General features: G+C 41.9%; 1 non-coding gene across 1 annotated transcript; it reads left to right on the top strand.

The window, feature by feature from the left end:
* Positions 1-4,580: 4,580 nt before the first annotated feature.
* On the top strand, positions 4,581-4,683 carry LOC121826951 (U6 spliceosomal RNA). The gene has a single exon (XR_006069110.1). It is a non-coding gene; the product is annotated as a U6 spliceosomal RNA (small nuclear RNA).
* Positions 4,684-10,894: the final 6,211 nt, after the last annotated feature.

The following is a 10,894-nucleotide window of genomic DNA, read 5'->3' as shown; positions in this document are numbered from 1 at the left end:
TCTGGATATGAGGTGAACAGCTCTGCCCCGCCATTCCCTTCAGCCATGATGCTCTGCCTTATCGCTGGCCCAGAAACATGGAACCAAGCTACCATGGCTGATACCTCTGAAACTGGGAGCCAAGCTAAATCTCCCTCCCTGAAGTTGTTTTCTCAATGATTTTGTCACAGAATGAGAAGCCTAGTGTACACATGACTATCCTGGGCTCTAGGGGAACAAAGACAACAGAATACACATTGAAGGAGAACCTTGAGATTGGCTTACACAATATGGCTGAAGTAATCCGACAGTACCTGTCTCACACCAAAGAAACAGCACCTGGTAGCTGCTCGGTCCACGAGGCTGGGTACACCAGCTGTCATGAGCTGATGCTGAAGGTATGGGCGTTTCTGGGGAGCTCACATTGGAAGTTCAAAGAAATTGGTTCTAATATCAGTGAAGAAATCAGTAAGGTCTTCAGTCTAAGTTGGGAGTCTGAAGAAGCTGGTTTTGATATCAGTGAAGGAATCAGCAGTGGCCACAACAGAGGAGATGAACTTGCCGGGGACTGTGAAGGCCAGGAAAGTCAGGAAGGGAAACACCTCTTTCCTCCCCATCTTTTTCCCTGTGTGGAAGCAGCAGCCGCCCTTCCCACACCAGCAAGGGCAATCAAGCCAGCTGCTCCATGGGCACGCCTACAGCCTAACCCAATGTTGACCATTCCTCACTGAGACACTTTTCCCAGGTAATTGGAGATTGTATTCAGTCGATGATTAAAGCTAACCACATCACAACACATGTACACACAAAAACACTGACACACTAATGTTCATAACAGCATTGTCCATAATACCTGAAAAACAGGGACAACCCACATGCCCACCAACTGATAATGGATGAACAGAATAGGATGTGTCCTGTCCATACACAGAACGCTTGGCAATAGTAAAGAATGAGGACTGGTACACACAGCTCCCCAGGCAGACCTTAGAACCCTGGGTAGTGACAGCAGCCAGTCAGGGAAACAGGTACTGAATGACCATTTCCATGAAGTGTCTGTGGCAAAGAATCCGTAGAGACAGAAGTCACTTCAGTGGCTTCAGCGTCTGAGGAGGGAATAGAAAGTGGGTGTCCAGGTTCCAGGTGGAGTTTCTTTTCAGAGTGATAGCAAAGGCCTAATGTGTTCATGTTTGCACAACTCTGTGAACATACCAAAAACTATTAAACTTTGTGCCTTAGATGGGAAAATGATATGATTTATAAGTTATACACCTAACAAAGCTGCTGTGCTGAAAAGGTGCCTCAGCCTCTGGCATGTCCTTGCCATTCTGTGCCACTTCAGGTATTCTTTCAAATAAAGTATTTGGGGCTGGGGAGATGGCTCAGTGTCCTCATATTTGTATGTCTTGATGTTCTCCCTACTTGGCCTCTGGAAAACTCTACCTTATTCCTTTTACCCCTATTCTCTTTGTATTGAAATAATTTTTCCTTCTTGTTAACTTCCCATGATTTCATCTTGCTAATCCTAAGTGAATACATCTCCTCCCTTTACCTTCTTATGAAACACTGTAGTCTTTTCTGAACCAAACATTGCAAATACAAATATGAGGACAGGCCCAGCACCCAGATAAATGCCAGATGGGCATGGCAATCTGCCTACAATCTCAGTGCTTAGGAGGAAGAGATGGGGATCCCCAAAACAAGCTGGCTAGGGAAATTAGATGAATTGGCCAGCTCTGGATTCAAATGAGAGCCTCTGCCTCAGTAGATCATGTGGAGAGCAATTATAGAAGAAATTCAAAGTGTCTTGGACCACCACATGTATACATACGTGTGCTCACATACAATGTGCAAGCACATAGGCACACACATACACATATACACAAAAATAAATAATAAATACAATTGACTAACCAGTGATTAGTGCATTGCTTATTGTCAACTGTCACAATAGAAGCAAACTCAATGAGAGCAGGTGGGGTCTGCGGCTCATCCCTCTCCTTACCCTCCGTGCCTTGAAAAGTACTACCAGACACAAGTAATCAACAGATAAGTGCCAGTGAGTGAGAAAGCACACAAGAAATTAAATTAGTAAAATAAAATAGTGTCCGGGCTGTACTGCCAAAGATCTAGATGCAACCTGGACACCAGTAGGTAAAGATGCAGAACACAGCCAGGAATGGTGTCAAAGAGAGACTTCTCCCCGTGTGCCCCGGTGGTATCGAGGCTCCTCCCTTATGACCCTCCTGCCCTTACTCTGTGCTCTGTGCTGATGAGTCATGTTTAGCTCCTGTAAACATCATGAAAACATTTACCTCCATCTGACAGGTGAAAAAAACTGAGACTCAAGGACCTGGTGAAACTTGTTGGAAGGATGGCAGCTGGCATATTGCAGAACAGGGCCGGGAGTTCACACATTCCTCGTTCTCCTACACAGAGCTGCTTCCTCATATCCATCCTCACCTACCTTGTTTCTCAAGTGTCTCCCAGGCTTCCTCCACAGCATGCCATCACCCCAGCCTGCTGAACAGTGTGCAGGCTCTGTAAGAAGACTCTAATTATGCCTGACCATAAAGCCTGCAAGGGGTTCATACCTTATTCCAAGAGAAGATCTGTGCAGAAGGCAGTATCGACTGAAGTCTATTTCCTCAGCTACCATAAAAAAAAAAAACAATGTTTTTCTCTGTAATTGTTGCAAAGGAAGTTCAAGTGCAAACCTCTGAGCCCTGGCTATAGGGTCCCTTGCTTATCACTAAGGATACAATCTTCAAAGCTTGCCTCCCAGTCAGAGCCATCACCAAGCGATAATCTGTGAGGGAAAAGGCCAGAGAAGTCTTAGGGGTTCTAGAAAAGGCTCTTCTGTCTTCTAAACTAAGATCATGTTTTTCCCTACTAGCCTCCTTTCGCCCTCTAAGAAAACCACAACTGACTTGTGGTTGTATTCTAATTCTCAGTGAATAAAAACAACCCAAATGTCCATCACCAGGGGATAGTTGAACAAATCAATGTTGATACATTCAACAGACAATTCCCACCTCACACTAAAATAACTACTCAATGTGGAGTCATCATCTGTGTGTCTATTTCTGATGAAATTAGCAATGTTTGGTTCAGAAAAGACTACAGTGTTTCATAAGAAGGTAAAGAGAGGGGAATGTATTCACTTAAGATTAGCAAGAAGAAATCATGGGAAGTTAACAAGAAGGAAAAATTATTTCAATACAAAGAGAACAAGGGTAAAAGGAATAAGGTAGAGTTTTCCAGAGGCCAAGTAGGGAGAACATCAAGACATAGAGCAGAAGTGGTCCACACTGGCAGGTGCAGTCAACAGGAGTGGTGAGTGGTCCACACTGGCAGGTGCAGTCAACAGGAGTGGTGAGTGGTCCACCCTGGCAGGTGCAGTCAACAAGAGTGGTCCACACTGGCAGGTACAGTCAATAGTCATGTTGACCGTAAGTGTTGTTTGTCTATCTTTTTAAGTCATTGAATGCAGGGCTGGGGAGGTGGATCAGTTGGTAAAGTGCTTGCTACTCAATCATGAAGACCTGAGTTTGGATCCACCATGCCAAGTAAAAAACCAGGCATGGTGGTATATGCCTATAACCCTACCACTGGGGACACAGAGACAGGTGGATTCCTGAAGCTCACTGGCCAGCCAACTTAGCCAAGTCATCAATAAGCTCCAGGTTCAGTGAGAGACCCTGCCTCAAAAAAATAAGGTGGAGAATAATTAAGAAAGATACCCAACATCACCACCTGGCCTCTACATATACATACATATGTATAACACTATACATATATGTACAAATAAATAAATTTTTTTAAATTTAAAGTCAAACTACTAAATGCACAGTAATATCTTAAATTAGATCCTGGCTCAAAAATAAAAGGACCTTAAGGACTAGTCTTAGAGTGTGACACAGTGGCAGAGGGATTGCCTAGAATTGAGAGGATCTGAGTTTCATCCCTAGCCCAGAAAAAAAGGAACACAATTTATTTTTCATATTAAGAGGAGATTAATAGTAGCACATATCAAATAGTTAGGAAGGCCACAGCTTAGTTAATGGCAGGCTATTTGTGTGAACTTCATAGTTTCGGCAAATATACTCAGGTGATACATGATGTTACTAATCTGGGGCAAGCCGGATGAAGGATGAATGCAGGAATTCTCTGTGCTATCTCTGAGACTTTTCCATAAATCTAAAATTATTCACAAAAAAAAATATTTTAAAAAAGTACACGGCACCTGCTGAATGGCATGTGGAGGAACAGGCGACAATCTTTCTAAAATAAAGGAACTACAGGTCCCCGGCTTTGGATTCTCAACATTTACAGCAACCCTGCATAGCATCAGGACAGAACTCACCATTCCTCTGGCCACTAGGCACCCTGCACCTGCTCTGAGGACATGTGTCAAATAGGTCCTAGTTTGTAATGATGTATGTGTTTTGTGTCTGCAAAAACAAGACAAAATTTGAAAACAGAAAGAACCTGGATACAGGACATAAATAACCCAAATCTCAACAACAACAGCAGCCCCTTGGGCCCAAATGCAAGCTATTATCTCCTAAATCACAGGGCATAAAAATCACAGGGAGGGTGCTCTCTTCAGCGGCACATACTAAAATTGGAATGATACAGAGAGGAGCAGCATGGCCCCTGTGCAAGGGTAGCATACAAATTTGTGAAGCATTCCATATTAAAAAAAAAAAAAGTCATGAGGAGGGGCTGGAAAGAGTGCATACTGCTCTTCCAAAGGACCCAAGTTCTGCTCCCAGCATCCACAGGTTCAGCACAACCACCTGTAACTCAAGCTCCAGGGAATCTGATGCCCTCTTCTGGCCTCCTCAAGCACTACATCATAAGCACATATGGGGCAGGGGGGTATGATTTAAAATAATAAAAATAAATCTTTTTTTAAGTTATGGTGGGATTCAAACTCCAGTCCAAGGGAGCCCATGGCTCATGTAGATTCTGACCAAGATTCCTTGATGGGGACAAAATGGGAATCGCAGACCAGGAAGGAACACAGAGTTCCGATTCCATCCTCTTCAAAGGTGTCAACAAAGAGACTGATCTGACTACTGTAACTTTACAAAATGTTTTGAAGCCAGGAGATGCGAAGCCTCGAGTTTTGTTCTTTCTCATCAAGACAGGTCTGACTACTCATGAGAGTTTGTAGTTCTACATGAGCTTTTGGATTTTTTTTTTATATATTAAATAAAATGTATCTGATGGAGATTATACTAATCCACATCTCCCACTGGATAATATGTTTATCCTAATATTGCTCAATATTCCATAAATATTAGCTTTCTTCCTACTTATCTGTATTTTCTCTCATGTATTTCTTTAATGCATTCTAGTGTTCAGTACACAAATGGTTCCATTTCTACATGCTATATTTATTATGTGTGTACACACATACTATTTGTACATGTGTGTGGTGAAAGGACAGCTTTGAGGAGAAATGTTTCTCTCCTTCTACCATATGAGTCTTGGGGATTGAACTTGGGACATCAGAGTTAGCAGCAATTGCCTTTACCCTCTCATCGGCCCTCAGTTTCTCAGTTAATCAAACACTAACAAATGTATGTAAAGGGCTCAACAGCATGGACCAATATCACTGAATGAAAATGGAAACTGCACTGAAAGTCAAGTCAAAGCTGTCAGGACAGCTACAGGATGAGACAAGAGCTGCCAGCTCATTCACAACAATGGTGGGAATGAGAGATGGCACGGCCACCTTGGAAAACAAAATGGATTTTCTAAAATAAAATTTAAGACTCTAATTACCATATGATCCAGCAGTACCTCATCTGGATACTTATCAAGAATGGATATTGGGATCACAAAGAGGTTCTAGCACCCCCATAGTCATTGCAGCACTATCCACAAGAGTCAAGAAGAGGATACAACCCAAACATCAATCCACAGATGGGTGGATAGGGAACATGTCATATGCACATCCAATGGAATATTACCCAGACTTAAAAAGGGAAAGTCAGTAACATGAGATTTAGGCTAGACCTTGACAGTGACATGCTAGGTGAAATAAACCAGTCACACGGGTACATATACTGCACAGAGTATCTAAGGCAGGCAGAGTCAAGAATCAGAGTGGGATAGTGTTTTTTAGGAGCCAGAGGGAGAAGATGAGCAGTCACTAATCAACAAGCGTAAATTTGCAGTTAAGCAAGATGCATCACAGAGACACGCTGTCTTTAGTGCCTATAGACAACAACACTGCAGGGAACATGTGAAAAATTGTTTAAAACATACATCTTGAGCCGGGCGGTGGTGGCGCACGCCTTTAATCCCAGCACTCGGGAGGCAGAGCCAGGCGGATCTCTGTGAGTTCGAGGCCAGCCTGGGCTACCAAGTGAGTCCCAGGAAAGGCGCAAAGCTACACAGAGAAACCCTGTCTCAAAAAACAAAAAACAAAAAACAAAAAACAAAAAACAAAAAACAAAAAAAAAAAAAAAAAAAAAAAAAAAAAAAAAACATACATCTTGGGCTCAGCAGTTAAAAGCACTCACTGCTCTTGCGGAAGACTGAGTTTGGTTCCCAGAACCCACATCAAACAGCCTGTGATCCCAGCACCAGGGAAATTGGATGCCTCCTCTGACCTGAGTGCAACTTCACTCACATACACATAAATAAAAATAAAATCAATCACAATGTAAAGAACATATACCTCATTCTAAGTATCTTACTACAATAAATTATTTCAAAAATCTGCTTATTGTATGCCTCTTAGGATCAGGCATGCAGCTAGTTGCCAGGTGACATATACACACTAATCCAGGCTGTGTTTTACATTTACTTTGATTATATGCTGATAAGAGAAAGGCTGTTCAGGCAATGCAGACTGCATCTAGCTGACCACCTAGACTGTTCCTAAATTTATTGCCTCTCTAGAGTGAGCAGACAGGTCCCTCACTCTCTCCCTCTTGGGGCATATTTCAATAACACTGCTTTTTGATAAAGACACATACATAGTCCTGAAACTCAATTTGTGAAAGTCAGTTGAGACTGGAGTTTGGATTGAACCTCCCCAAACTGCCTAATTAATGACACACATTATTGCCCCTGCTCTCCTAACTGAATGCAGCCTCCGAACCTTGACGTGTTTTCCCAACGATAAAAATGCAATAAATGAATTAGTGTCCCAGGGGACTATGGCAAGAAGAGGGGAAGCCAAGAAAGATAGATGATGTCTCAACTAATTTTATGATTTATCGATCTCCACTTAGCTCATTTTGCAACGTGGGGGAGTTCATTTTTCTGTCAGGCCCACAGTAGAGTCACCCTTGCTAATAGACACGATTACCATCCCCGAAACTGTGTTTGTGGAAAGAAGAGTGGCTCACTCAGCTGCTGAGCTCAGCAGTTTCCTTCTATTATGTCCTGGACCTGCTAGGAACCAAAATTGATGCTCTTACCCAGGGCTCTGTTGGACAGACACAAGCATTTTTCTCATTTTTCTTCCAAACAAGTTCATCTTTAAGCAAGTACAGATTCATGGTTTAAATTACGAAGTTGACACATCATCTGTTTTCAGTGTGGGTATTTTTACAGCAAAGACCTTTTACAGGATCAAACAAAGCAGGGAAGGGGACAGAATGTCACTGCTAACCATTTGGGTCCTGTGACAACTATGGTTTATGGATATACTTGTTAGGACACAATATAAGCTTATTTGGATGGTTCACTAATTCTATTCAGTAAACATTGATTGGGTACAGAGTGCATCCTAAGCGTTCTTGAGAAATTCATTTATTTAACAAATAACAAATTGGAGAGGATTGATAGATAGATAGATAGATAGATAGATAGATAGATAGATAGATAGATAGGAATGTGTGGAGAGACAATATGTATGTTGGTAGAGATTATTAATAGATATGATATATAAGTGATACATAAGGTAGATACATGATAGATATAGATATATGATAGATAGATAGATAGATAGATAGATAGATAGATAGATAGATAGATAGATAGATATTGGAGGAGAGAGAATATGTATGTAAATTGATAAATAATAGAATATCAACAGATTATAGATAGATAAATTATTAATAGAATATCAATAAATTCCATTCACCATTGGAAGAGAGAGTAGATATTTGGGGGTAATAACCCAAACTATCCCATAGAATTGTGTGATCTTAAAAAGTGATTCATGAGGGATTGGAGAGAAGGGAGCTTTATGGATGAGGGGAGCAGAGTTTACTGAGATAGTATCAGACACACAGGCAGAGACCAACCTTTGTTGGGCTGTGTCTACAATTTCAAACAGTTCCTATCCCTGATAAGTGGAAAATTGATTGGAAGAGGCACAAGAACAGAAGAAAGGAGTCCCTTGGGATACTGGTTCCAGGTCCAAATGGGCAGTGCTGGTGCCATAAACTGGTCTAGTAACCATGGAGAAGGAAGCGGATTGAAGAACAAGGACAGATGGGCAGAGACCCACAGGAAAGAATGTTTAACCCTTGACCTCAAAAGGCCAATGATCTATTACATGAGAAAACAATGTACAGAACAGCCACAATATAATGTGGTATGGGTTTTTTTAATACATAAAAAAATACAGAGAAGCCGGGCGGTGGTGGCGCACGCCTTTAATCCCAGCACTCGGGAGGCAGAGGCAGGCGGATCTCTGTGAGTTCGAGGCCAGCCTGGACTACCAAGTGAGTCCCAGGAAAGGTGCAAAGCTACACAGAGAAACCCTGTCTCAAAAAACCAAAAAAAAAAAAAAAATACAGAGACACCTGTGGCTTTTGCCTTAGGGTATCTGTGAAGCTCAGAGAGGTCACATTTGAGCTGGGCTTCAAATGTATCATCTCATACAGCACTGAGTTAGCAAGAATCTTGCAATCAGATAAACAGAGTATCAGAGTATCACAGTCATGCCTACAATGGGCAAAGACATACAGCAGCCAGGCAGAGAGAAGAGAACTCCCACAAAGACAAAATTAAAGACATCGGGGGGACATGCTTTGATCCTTCATCCCAAAAGCCAAGGCATCTGTGTGAAAGTGGCTGCCAGGCAGTCAGGGTGGGAGGGGGGCTTGAGGTTCATTATTCAAGATCACTGTACCCAAAATGACTCTTTGACTTGCTACTCAGAGGGACCAGAGATTGGAATGCAGCTGCCCAGCAAAGGTAGAGCCTGAGAAACAAAAGACTTGAATGCACATACCGTTTCACGCCCTCAACTAAGCCATGGATGTTTTACTTTTGAATCTCCACATATACAAAAAGCATGAGCAGACACATGTGCCAAGATACATGGCACTGTCTAGACTCTCAGATGCTTAGGGGACAAATCAGTGAATATTTAACAATGCAAATATGATGCCAGTATGTGAAATGGGGAAATAATTTCTTGGAGTATTTTGCAACTATGCAAAATTCACTATTGGAAATGTAAAAATATAAAGGAAAATAAAAGTCACCTTCATAATAACCTCTATTAACATTTTATACAACATCTTTCCATCCTGAGTAATATATTTTTAAGATGTAGCATTCTTGTGCTCTTGTATATTTATCTATCACAAGTAAAATCATATCCAAACTATGAATTTTTAATCCTGCTTTCCCCCTTTTAATATTGAAGTATTTTTCTGCATCTACAAATTTTTACAAAGAAGTCTAATGATGTGAGAAATTGGCACTGATTTCATGAGGGTAGAAAATTGAAATGCAAAATTATATATTCCGTGTGATTTCAATTACATAAACATTTTGTGTTGATAGGTATGTTGAGCTATGAAGTACTACCTCTGTATGAACAACCTGATGTGTATTTGGCTTTTGAGATTTCAGTTGGATGTCAATTTGTCATAAATATTTTTGCACATCGTCTTTATACTGTATAATAACCTTATGCTACTATTGCAATGGGGGTTGTAATGATTTTAATTTAAACTGTTAATAAACAAGGGGCAGTGCCAACGCTGGTGTCTATGACCCTGTGACCACCAATAAGCAAAGGGCACATTTGCAACTCAACCCATCAGAACCCTCTCCCATGAAATAAGGACATAGAGGTCATAGGTCATGGGCAACTCCAGTCCTTCAGAGTCACCCCCCACCTCAGGCAAGGGCGTTAAGGACATAGGTCATTGGATAGGCTCCAGAGGAAGATCCAGGGTGAGTCCTATTGCCATTATCTTGGAAGCCAACACATACAAGGATTTGTCCATCCTGCTCTGGGAATGCAGCACACAGGAACTGGACAGAAAGAGTCCAGACGCTAGAAGCCAGGGCCCAGGAGAGCAGCAACATCCAGCCTTCCCTTGGGTCAAGGATGTTTATCACTCCAAATGGCAAAATCAGAAGGAAATCTGAGCCCTCACTCGCCTGACCCTGGTGACAAAAACCACCTTGACTGACATTTTCCCCAAAGATATTAAAGAACATGAAGGCAGCAGTCATCTGACACCATGATATGAAGCAAACTTCATCTGCTTCAGCGTAGGGCTGGCTCACAACATCTTTAACAATTCCTTGTTGCCTGGAAAGAAAGCCAGCTTCATTCAGCTTAGCATTCAAGGCTATCTGTCTCTAACCAGCTCCATCTCCTTATCATTATGTAGCAGTTTCTTCCAATATTAAAACCTTCTGTCTTTGAGGAAAGCTTGTTAAGACACAAGGATGTTAAAAGGGAGGCAAAACAGAGGGATGTTCTAAAGGGAGACCCAAACTCCCATCCTTCAGGGAAGCAAACAACACCAAGACTTCAGGAAGTCCCTGAAACTGACCAGATTCACTAGTCTCTCCCCAACCCCCAACCCCGCCCAGAGTATACAAGCCTAAAGACTGCGGAGAGTCACTGTCAGACAATCTGAACTGCCTGGAAGAAGCAGAAACTAGCTAAGATGTCTACAAGAGGTTCAGA

This window comes from Peromyscus maniculatus, chromosome 1 (genome assembly GCF_049852395.1).
Source record: "Peromyscus maniculatus bairdii isolate BWxNUB_F1_BW_parent chromosome 1, HU_Pman_BW_mat_3.1, whole genome shotgun sequence".
In the NCBI taxonomy this organism is placed as follows: domain Eukaryota; kingdom Metazoa; phylum Chordata; class Mammalia; order Rodentia; family Cricetidae; genus Peromyscus; species Peromyscus maniculatus.
This window is presented reverse-complemented; position numbering and strand designations above follow the sequence as displayed.